This window comes from Branchiostoma floridae, chromosome 2 (genome assembly GCF_000003815.2).
Source record: "Branchiostoma floridae strain S238N-H82 chromosome 2, Bfl_VNyyK, whole genome shotgun sequence".
In the NCBI taxonomy this organism is placed as follows: Eukaryota; Metazoa; Chordata; class Leptocardii; order Amphioxiformes; family Branchiostomatidae; genus Branchiostoma; species Branchiostoma floridae.
Window position 1 is genome coordinate 19,300,749 of NC_049980.1, and position 9,646 is coordinate 19,310,394.

Here is a 9,646-nt window from a genome sequence, read left to right on the forward strand (position 1 = left end):
TATTTCATGCAAAGGAGAACAATACTACAAAGAGCTGTCTCTCTCTCTATATATATATATGTATATATAAACTACCTATTCTATGCAGAATATATATATATATATATATATATATATACGAATATATATATATATATATACATTTTCGTATTGCATGCCTTTGATTCTTTAATGTAAGGCCATAGTTTTAACCCATGCCCCGTATTGATTTTGGAAAGAATTTATGTACTGTCCAGCTGCAACGACATATATTCTAAGTATTAACTAACCAAATGCCTTTGAATTTGTTACTTCAACTATAGTTAGTGCCACTTGACTGGTGAACATGTCGCGCAGCCATGTGCAGTTCTCAGACACTGCTGCGCAAACAAGCTTTCAATCCCAAATGCCAAATACATCATAGAATACGTTATGATTCTATCACTATTCCAGGGGTCGCCTCAAGTAAGTATACTAAAAGGACTTAATTAGAAGTCTCCGCCCCTCCCAGTTCGTGTCTTGCACTCCGAGATACAACTCAAAAGGCAGACGAATTCAGACACGCCTGAGTTTGCAAGCAGATCCACAATCTCCCTGTCTCTTGTGACACGGAAAACCTATCCCGACCTAATCAAACAGTTGACATGCAGCAATACGCCTGTTAAATATGTATGAATCACCGATTGACGTACGCTTAGGATGGAAGAGTGCACACAATGGACCACCCCGATGTAAGACTTCATGCGTATTGACAGTGTTTTATACATTTTTGACCGGCCGGGTCATAACAAGCAGTGTGCATACTGCACAGACTGGCAAAGTACACACATGTATTGTTTTCTCTGTTCAGCAATTGGCTCATAGCGTGAAAAGAATGAGTATGGTACTTGAACACGCATCACTGCCAGTGCACTATCCCTTTGCTGTAGTAATGGCAAAGCTCTGTGACTCAAGGTGTATAGATACGGAGATGGTCACTGCCCCCATACACTGAAAGGTGCTGCCGCCATGTTGGGACTATAGGCTTGGAGTACATTGAATGTCGTGTTGTGCTCTGGATGACAAAAGAATACACAGGCAGCATTTTCCCTGGTATACCCAGTAAGTAAAGGATGTAGATTCAGCAGAATCAGCTTGTTATTTCTCGCAGTCGTGGATACATTGCTCATCACATCGCAGTACCCCAGTCTTCATTTTTTTGTTCCATAATGAGCTACTGCCGTCTCTTTGTCGTGACTACAAAATGAGATGAGATGAAATGGTTTATTTGATGATAACACACTTATTAGATGTGCATCATTGTAGCCCTTGGGCTAAATTGTGAAGTACTCTACAATAAACATCCAACCCCCCTATGTTAAAACTGTAAGACGAAAAATGCTAAATGCTTCTGGTAAGATTTTCATATAAAGCCCGTCTCTAGGCGAGATATGAACTTTTCACTCCTCATCAGTATCAAGTATTTACGAGTTTCAAGGACACGCGTTACATAGTAATTAAAGAAATGGAAATAAAAGGAGACGATGGTAAAAATATACATAAAATGAAATCAGTTATGGTAAACTGGTACATGTGCCAAGATTGTGCAAGACACATGTACGCTGAAAATGTCTCTCAAAGTGAAATCTTACATATAACCACATTTCTTCAACATCTGTCCTGGATATCTGCAGCAACTTTGAATGAGAAGTTCCGAGAATAAATAGCAGACAATCTGCAGTAGACACGGGTAATCAGTAAATTACAACCTGCTATCCAACTCCCAGCAAAGACCCGGCAATCAGCAGTCTTGCCGTCTCCACGTACTTCCACAGTGGGGTCTCGTTAGGGTATTGATTTAATGCAGACAGCCCAAAAACTGCAAATTATTTCCATGAAAGGCGGAATCATTAGTAAAGGCGCGGTCACATTCGTCGTACGAGGACATTCAGCAAAGCGAAGTTATGACAGAACCGAATAAGGTCTACAGTACGTTTTTCCGTCACAATCTACTACTCTTACAAGAGACCCCCCTATCTGCAGTCGGACACCTATCGCACAGCGAATGTGGCAGTGGTATATAGAGGTAAAACAAATACATACTAGAAAGGCAACATTTTCGCGAAAATGCAGAATGTTTTCCCCGTAGCTCTTTGTCAAGTTACTCGCACACAAAATTATACCACTATGCCAACATTGTTGTGTGCGATTAATATTTACAATACACAGCTAACTAATATCCTGACGCAGTTCTAAGCTCTGATTTGTCTTCTGAAAGAAAAAGAACTAGAGTTCCACGACCCCATACTTTCGCCAAATGATTCTATCTTTTACAACTGCTGTTACAGTATTAATTATGTTTGTCATTAGTTATGCAAATAAGGCTCTCATTTGCATAAATCATATAACTTGATCATCTTCTCCACTAAACATCAGACATAGCAGTCTTAGTTGCTAAGAAAGAATGCTTTTATTGCATTTCCAATAATTTATGCAAATGAGGACCTTTAGGTTGACACATGATTAATTTGGTACTGAAAGATTCCCTAACCGGTGCCCGTGACATTATATGCCATATATTTCCATTAAAAGTTAAATCGTAAACGTGCCAATTCAGTCGGCAGCCTGAACGACGCTATTTTTGTCAAAGAGCATAAAGCAATCAGAAATAGATGACAGTGGCGGATGATATTCTAATTTTTAGGTTCGAAATATATCTGTAGTCCCGACAATCATAAGGACTTCATCTCAGCAACTGATTCTTGTATGATTACAATAATCAAATTAAATCAATTCACCCCCTTTAGGGAAACATCTAATCATCAGTTTGGTTGACGGTGGAGACAGTGTATAAATACACTTATTATCGAAGGTTGTTCATGTATTACAGCAATCAGTGCCCGATATGGCAATGTGTTTCATAAGATATTGATAAGAGCACAAATTGAAAAGTTATTACCTTATTTTAACCCGTATAAAAGGATTACGCGGGGATTTAAACGCGCTAGAGACTTCGATAACAACGTATCTATGCGGCGGTGTTGGCTTGCCCGGTAGACTTATGACAGTTGACGTTATATTCCTCACGGTTTCATCTCAGAGACCTCACCAGCTTTAACCTTGACAGGTGGTTCACGGACACAAGTGCCAAGCGATGTTTTGATATTAAAGGCATACCATGGCCATGGACTGGCGATGATATTAGTCTATACCTGTCAGCGTGGACTTTCGTGGAGACCTAATCAATGTAGAAGTACTGTCGAAGCGTGAAAGTTCACTTGTGATAGATAAGAATTAGTCGGCGGTAGGATTGGATCCGGAGCAGAATAAGCTGTTGAATTAAAAACGGGACATTCCTTATTTCCGACTCAACGACACTGTGTCTAAGGGAGTAAACAAGAGGATTAAAAAGAAGCCAGGCCAGTGAGGGTAGCTATCCGTTACCGAGACCCGGCCATGATCCCTGCTCATCGAGACATGCGTTCTGTATGCATAAAGACACATATAGCAGCGATGGATGGCTCAATCCTAAAAAAACATTCAGTCAAGACAGCATTTCGTCTCCACACTCCCAACGTTTAGTTTAACACACATTACTAGTATACTACGTCAGATTTCCCTATCGAGTTATTTCAGCGGTCCATGAGAAGTAGCCTTATAAACGAAAATGGTTAGCGTATTATTTTTCGTCAGGACGGTAGCGGACCGAGTGTGTGTGTCCATTTGTTTGCGGAATGCATAAGTCGATAAGCATGGAATGGACCCTGATAAGATTTGGTAGGTGTCAAGTTCGATAATGGACCCCATAGCGGCTTCCTAAGGTACTACAGCACAACTTCCATATTTTGCATCTCGTGTTCTGGACATGCTGTGGTCGTGATTTTTAAGTGTTAGATAGCCCTTGGGCCAGAGAATAAGTGATGTGAGTTTGGACCCCCTAGCAATGTTTTTGATCTGCAGGCACCGATTTCCTTTCAAGCTTTGGACGAGAACATCTCAAAAAAGTGTTGACAGATCGTCATGATTTTTGGTATGTAGATAGCCTAAGTGATGACTTACATAATGGGATACTAATTATACAAATCAAAAGCATCTGTTGGCCAATTTCCATTAAGCTATGGTAGATGGTAGGTTGATTTGTGATCAGTTTTCATCTTTTTTTATGCTCACATTTTGTTCACTTTAAGCAATGTGGCCTAGTTTTAAAAATACCACGAACTTTTTTGTCAAGGCGTTGCCGGGGTATTTTTGCGCCAGGTCCTTACGCCTAGACGTAAAACACAAAATGTACTTCTTACTAAATTACGGTGATAAAATGAGTAAGAACAAGTCATTGGTACCTCTTGTGACGATACTCCTAGTGGTAATGGTTTTGACTTTGAACTCTAACCGAAGACAAAGTGGTGACATAACCTGGTCATTTCCGGGGGAGGACGCACAGTGATGTGCACCTCTAAAAGCTTTTGCATTGACAGTCTGACTTGAATGATTGTCTGTACGGATTACCTCTACATGTATGATAAGGTCGTCAGCGGGTGAAATGGCGTTTCAAGCCGGCGTTCTCGATTGCTCTGAGCCGACCATGTATCTGGTATTAGGAAAGGATTTAGTCACGGGAATTGCTCTTTGTTACATACAGTTTCTGGTAATGAAAGTTCGTGATATGAAGCTAGATGTCTTGAGTGAAACCCTAGTCATGTGCTGTAGCTTGTTCGTCCTTATTCTCTAGAATTTCTTCTCATGTATCTTCTCATGTATGTCCCAAAGGGTAAATAAAACTTGAGTTATCGGAGCTTTCAACCCTGCCATGTTGACTGTAGGTGGTTAAATCCCGCCACAGTTTGGAGCAGCTTTAAGCCCTATTTCATGTCGACACGTTTTAATAAAGAAGGTAAGTCTCTTGCGTTACTTGCAGCTGTGGGTGTGGGGTTGGGGGTGGGGTTGTACCGTTACTAATGTATTAGCAGCACGCAACTTGCTCTGCGGCATGTTTCTGTACTACGTCCAGTGCTGCCAAGCAGCATATATTGAATTCTGCTGATACATTGCCTTTTGAGATGAGAGAAGTTTTAGAAATTGTATTCTACCTATATCTTAAGTTTAACTATATATGATTTTAACTGCAACTAGAAAGACCGACATTTGCTTGAGAGCAAATACAGCATATTTCAGCCATCTCCCTCCCCATGCAACAATAGACTATTTCAAAATCACCCATTTGAAAAATCACTTTAACTGATGACGACTTAACACAAAAATGAATCTTACAAAATTCCCCCGTTCAAGAATGGACTCCAGTGCACCCTATGTGAATTTGCACAATAGACCAGTCCAGAAATACTCACACTGAAACCTTGGCGTTTTGAATAAGAAACCAAATCCAAAATTGAATTTTAGCAAAAAGGTCCCAGTGCATGAAAAGGTATGATAGACCAGTCTAAAAACACTTCCACTAAAAATTGAATTTTGAATCATCACCCGTCCAAAACTGAATTTGAAACAATCCCCCTTCCATGTGCAAAAATGGACTCTTCCATGTAAAGTAGAGCAGTCCAAAAATAAATCCGCTAAAATAGGACTTTGACATAATCACTGAAGTCCAAAAAAATGGATTTTTAAAAAAGCCCCCCTCAATGCAAGAATGGACTCTTCCAGCACACCCATGTAAAATTGCAAATTAGACCAGTCCAAAAATAACCCTACTGAAAGACTTTGACAAACTAGAAGTCACCAAAGTCCAAAATATGAATTTAAAAAAAATCCCCCTCCGTGTGAGAATAGACTCTTCCAGCACACTTTCTGTAAAATTGCAAAATAGACCTGTCCAAAAATACACCCACCGAAAGACTTCACCAGTCCAATGATGAATTTTAAAAAAATGAACCCCTCCGTGTAAGAATGGACTCTTCCAGATAACACCGGGCTCGCTGATTGGCTGCCACCTCCCCCTTTTAGGATATAGATTCAGGCTGTGATTGGTTACCTATCTAATTAGATTAAATAGACATAGATGCCAGTAGGTGCAATCTGCAGCTGGGGGTCAACGACCTTAAGGCCATTGACCCCTCTGGCTATTGGAAAATGACAAAAAAAATCCCCAAATATATCATTTTGAAGTAGTTTATGACAAAAATTATACATGTGTCATTTGAATGAATATCTAGTGCACCCTTTTACCAAAATTTAGGTCATTTGGTTTTAAAACCAGAGCACCAGAGCCCAAAGTGAACGTTTTTGGTCATAAAATGGCCAAATAATCGCAAAATTAAGCATTTTGTTGTACAGTATGCCTCAAGTGTTAATGAATCCATGTGCGCATATGTCTAGGGCACTCCTATACTAAATTTCAGGTCATCCGCTTCTAAAACCAGGGTACAGGAGCCAAAAGTGTCCTTTTTTGGTCAAAAAATGACAAAAAAATCGCAAAAATAAGCATTTCGTTATACTGTACACCAAAAGTGATATTGAATTTATATGGGGGAATTATCAAGGCACATCTGTGCCAAATTTCAGCTCATTCGGTTATAATACCAGGGTACAGGGGGCCAAAATATACAGTTTTGGTCTTAAGATGACCAAAAAACCTTAATAAAATCATTTTAAATGAATGAAAAAAATGAAAAAACGTCCGGGGGTATTGGCCCACTCTACCCTTGTGCTAAATTTCAAGTCATTCGGTTTAGGAACAACGGAGATACCGTGTTCCGAAGATTTGACAGGAGAAAGAAACATTACGAATACAATATATTTCACCATACCTATGGTATGGCTGAAATATAAATATTTCACCATACCTATGGTATGGCTGAAATATAAATATATTAGTATTATTAACTTGTTTCACTGTCAATTCAACGCAATTTAGTCTGGATTACTGCCATGTTGATTCAATAAAGTTTGATTTGATTTGAGAATAATAGAAAATGTTGTAGCTTACACAGAGAATGTTGCATCATTTTCGGCTGATGCCTTGTTTGACTATCCATATATAGGAACTGAGAGTGTGAGTAAAACTTATTAAGAATTGTCTATACTTTCTTTATAGATCCCCGAATCAGGTTCGCTTCAGGAGCCGCAAGTTCGATTTTATGACAGATTCATCGTTCCCAGAATAGTAACTTGAAGAAGAGCATATCGCTTTACGGGCAAGATACGTACCTCGCCAGATCTACAAAAGCTGACGTCAAGAGTTGAATCACCTGGGGACACGAACGGTATTCCTGATCGACGTAACAATCGCGTGGCGTAAGGCAGTGCGTTGGGGTTTGGCCCAAGAGGTCCAGGGTTCGACACCTGCTAAGTCATCGATCTTGTGTCCTTGAAGAAGGCACATTACACAACATTTTTCACTTCGCTCTGGTGAAAAAATATTCTGATTGTCAGACAGACCTTCTCCCCGTCTTGTATGTTCTTTTTAAATCACCACTTTGGCAGCTGATACTAGATAAGATAAACACTGCAGATATATGGCGAACCGGTTGGATATCTGTTTTTAGAACTCGTAGATTTACATATAATTGCATTCTCCATTTGCTGTCAATGCACCTTCAGCCAATCAAAAAATCTCCTAAAATGAATTAAAGCTGAATCTCTGATTAGCTGACAAGCTGGCCAGAGACTACGCGCACAAAATAAGTAACCCAATCCCTGTTTAGCAGATCCTTGCCGAGGAACATTGTATAGGCCGCCGGAAAGGCTCTGCGTACGAGAATAGGTAATTGGTGCTGTACGTGGTGCTGAATTTGTTGCTGACGTCCTTCCACTGGATACTCCTGATATATCATACACTCCTGCTGTCAAGTTACTCTAACTACCACAGAAGGCTGAAATCAGATGACGTTAACTGCTTCTCCTGTGAGATTGATAATTCACGCTAAAAGGAAACGAACACATTTGGGAATAGTATAATCGTACCGTTGAATATTAGAAAGAAAGCAAAAAGAAGGCAAAAATGACAGCAAAGGGAGCTCTTTCTCAGAACGAGCTGTTTACAGTAACGATTCGTCGTTATCCTGGACCCAGACGAAAGTTACTTCCTGCCATGCACTGTAGAAAACCTCCGGACTTGTTCCAAGCACATTTCCTTACCTTTCCGGTCCCTTTCGGCTACCTCTGACCTTACTTCCTAACCGACGTGCCTAGCATTTAAGCGCCAATGGCGTAACTGCAGACGCACACCAGGACAAATAAACACACAGATCAACTGAATACAATACCTCCATCGTTGGATAGGTAATAGAAACACTGAAAACACTGAACGCCAACACAATTGTGATGAACCGAGCTGATAGTACACATCGTGGCTGGGGATCATAACATTTGCTTGTTGGCTGTTCACCGAAAGTTTCCTCTAATAGATTCATTTCGCATTATACGTAACTTAGTGCATATATTAGCATTTCCACCATAAAGAGGACGTGTTAAGTGTTATTTCTTTTGACTACTGGCGAATGAGTTTAGAAAACGTCAGTGAACAACCAACGTTCGCAGGACTAACATCACGCTCCACTCTAGCTGATTACCTATAAAAGCACAACTGTTCGGAGTATAGTGATGAAAATGAATGAATGGCCCATAGAAGTATGTATTGTCACACATGTGAAATGTTAGAAAGTGGGTCAGAATCTGGCAAAATCTTTAATAGACTTTGAGACTAGAGAAATTGGATGTGAGCTTTAGTCTTACTTCTCACAAGGATATGACATTGACAGAATCAAGCTTTCAGTAGCCCTACTACTGGTTAGGACCTTAGAAGCTTCATAACCAACACCTCTAAGCCATCAGAATTGGAAACATTCTAATCTTATTTATTTATGCCAATGTACTAAAACGGGAAGCTATGGTGACTTGCTTTCATAGTGACAAAGAACCTTGAGCTGGCAAATGAATTTAGAATACCTTAGTGAACAACCCATGTTTACAGAAGCGTGATTTAGGGATAGGTGTCTTTTGAATAAGAAGTGAACGTCTACAAGCTTTCCATGAGGAAGCCCAGTCAGCCTTTGGCATCGGAAGATCATGTAGATATGAGAAGGTTGCGCCCGAAACGCGGAGAGTATTCATCTGAGTTCGACTCGAAGCGATTCAGGTGATGAAAAATGGTATCAGATAGAACGTTGGGCCGGGTGCTCCAAAGCAATAGCCGTATGCCTTGCCCTTTCTGATGATGAATCTCTCCCATGATTGCATTCGGTGCAATACACCGTTAGAATCGTTTCATAAAGCTTTCATCTCTGAGAGAAACACATCGCCCCGTATTGATTTAAGCCGTGCCTCGGGACTGAGACATTTCAGCTGAGGTCTAGTAATGCTTATGTTTCGTTCCGGTACATGGCGACTGCACAGCGGGACATTAAACAGACTCCCACAGCTAAACGTATAAAATTCGATTGCACTTTGTAACGGAAAGCTCCATTGAAAAGAAAAGGGGGAGGACGAGAGACTGTTTAGGAGATAAAATTCAAATTCCCTCACATCCTAATCCCATATCTCGCTATATGCCCAACAAAAGAATATTTCTTAACATCAGATTGTATTATTTGTGTTGTTTTCAGTTCATTCTTTACAATGGAGATGTGCAACATATTTACCACACAAAATACCAATCTTTCAGTCATGTCTACTTGTAATGTAGAAAACATCCACAGAGGTCCCATGGCATATAGGGATCTCATTATGGTTGAAATGT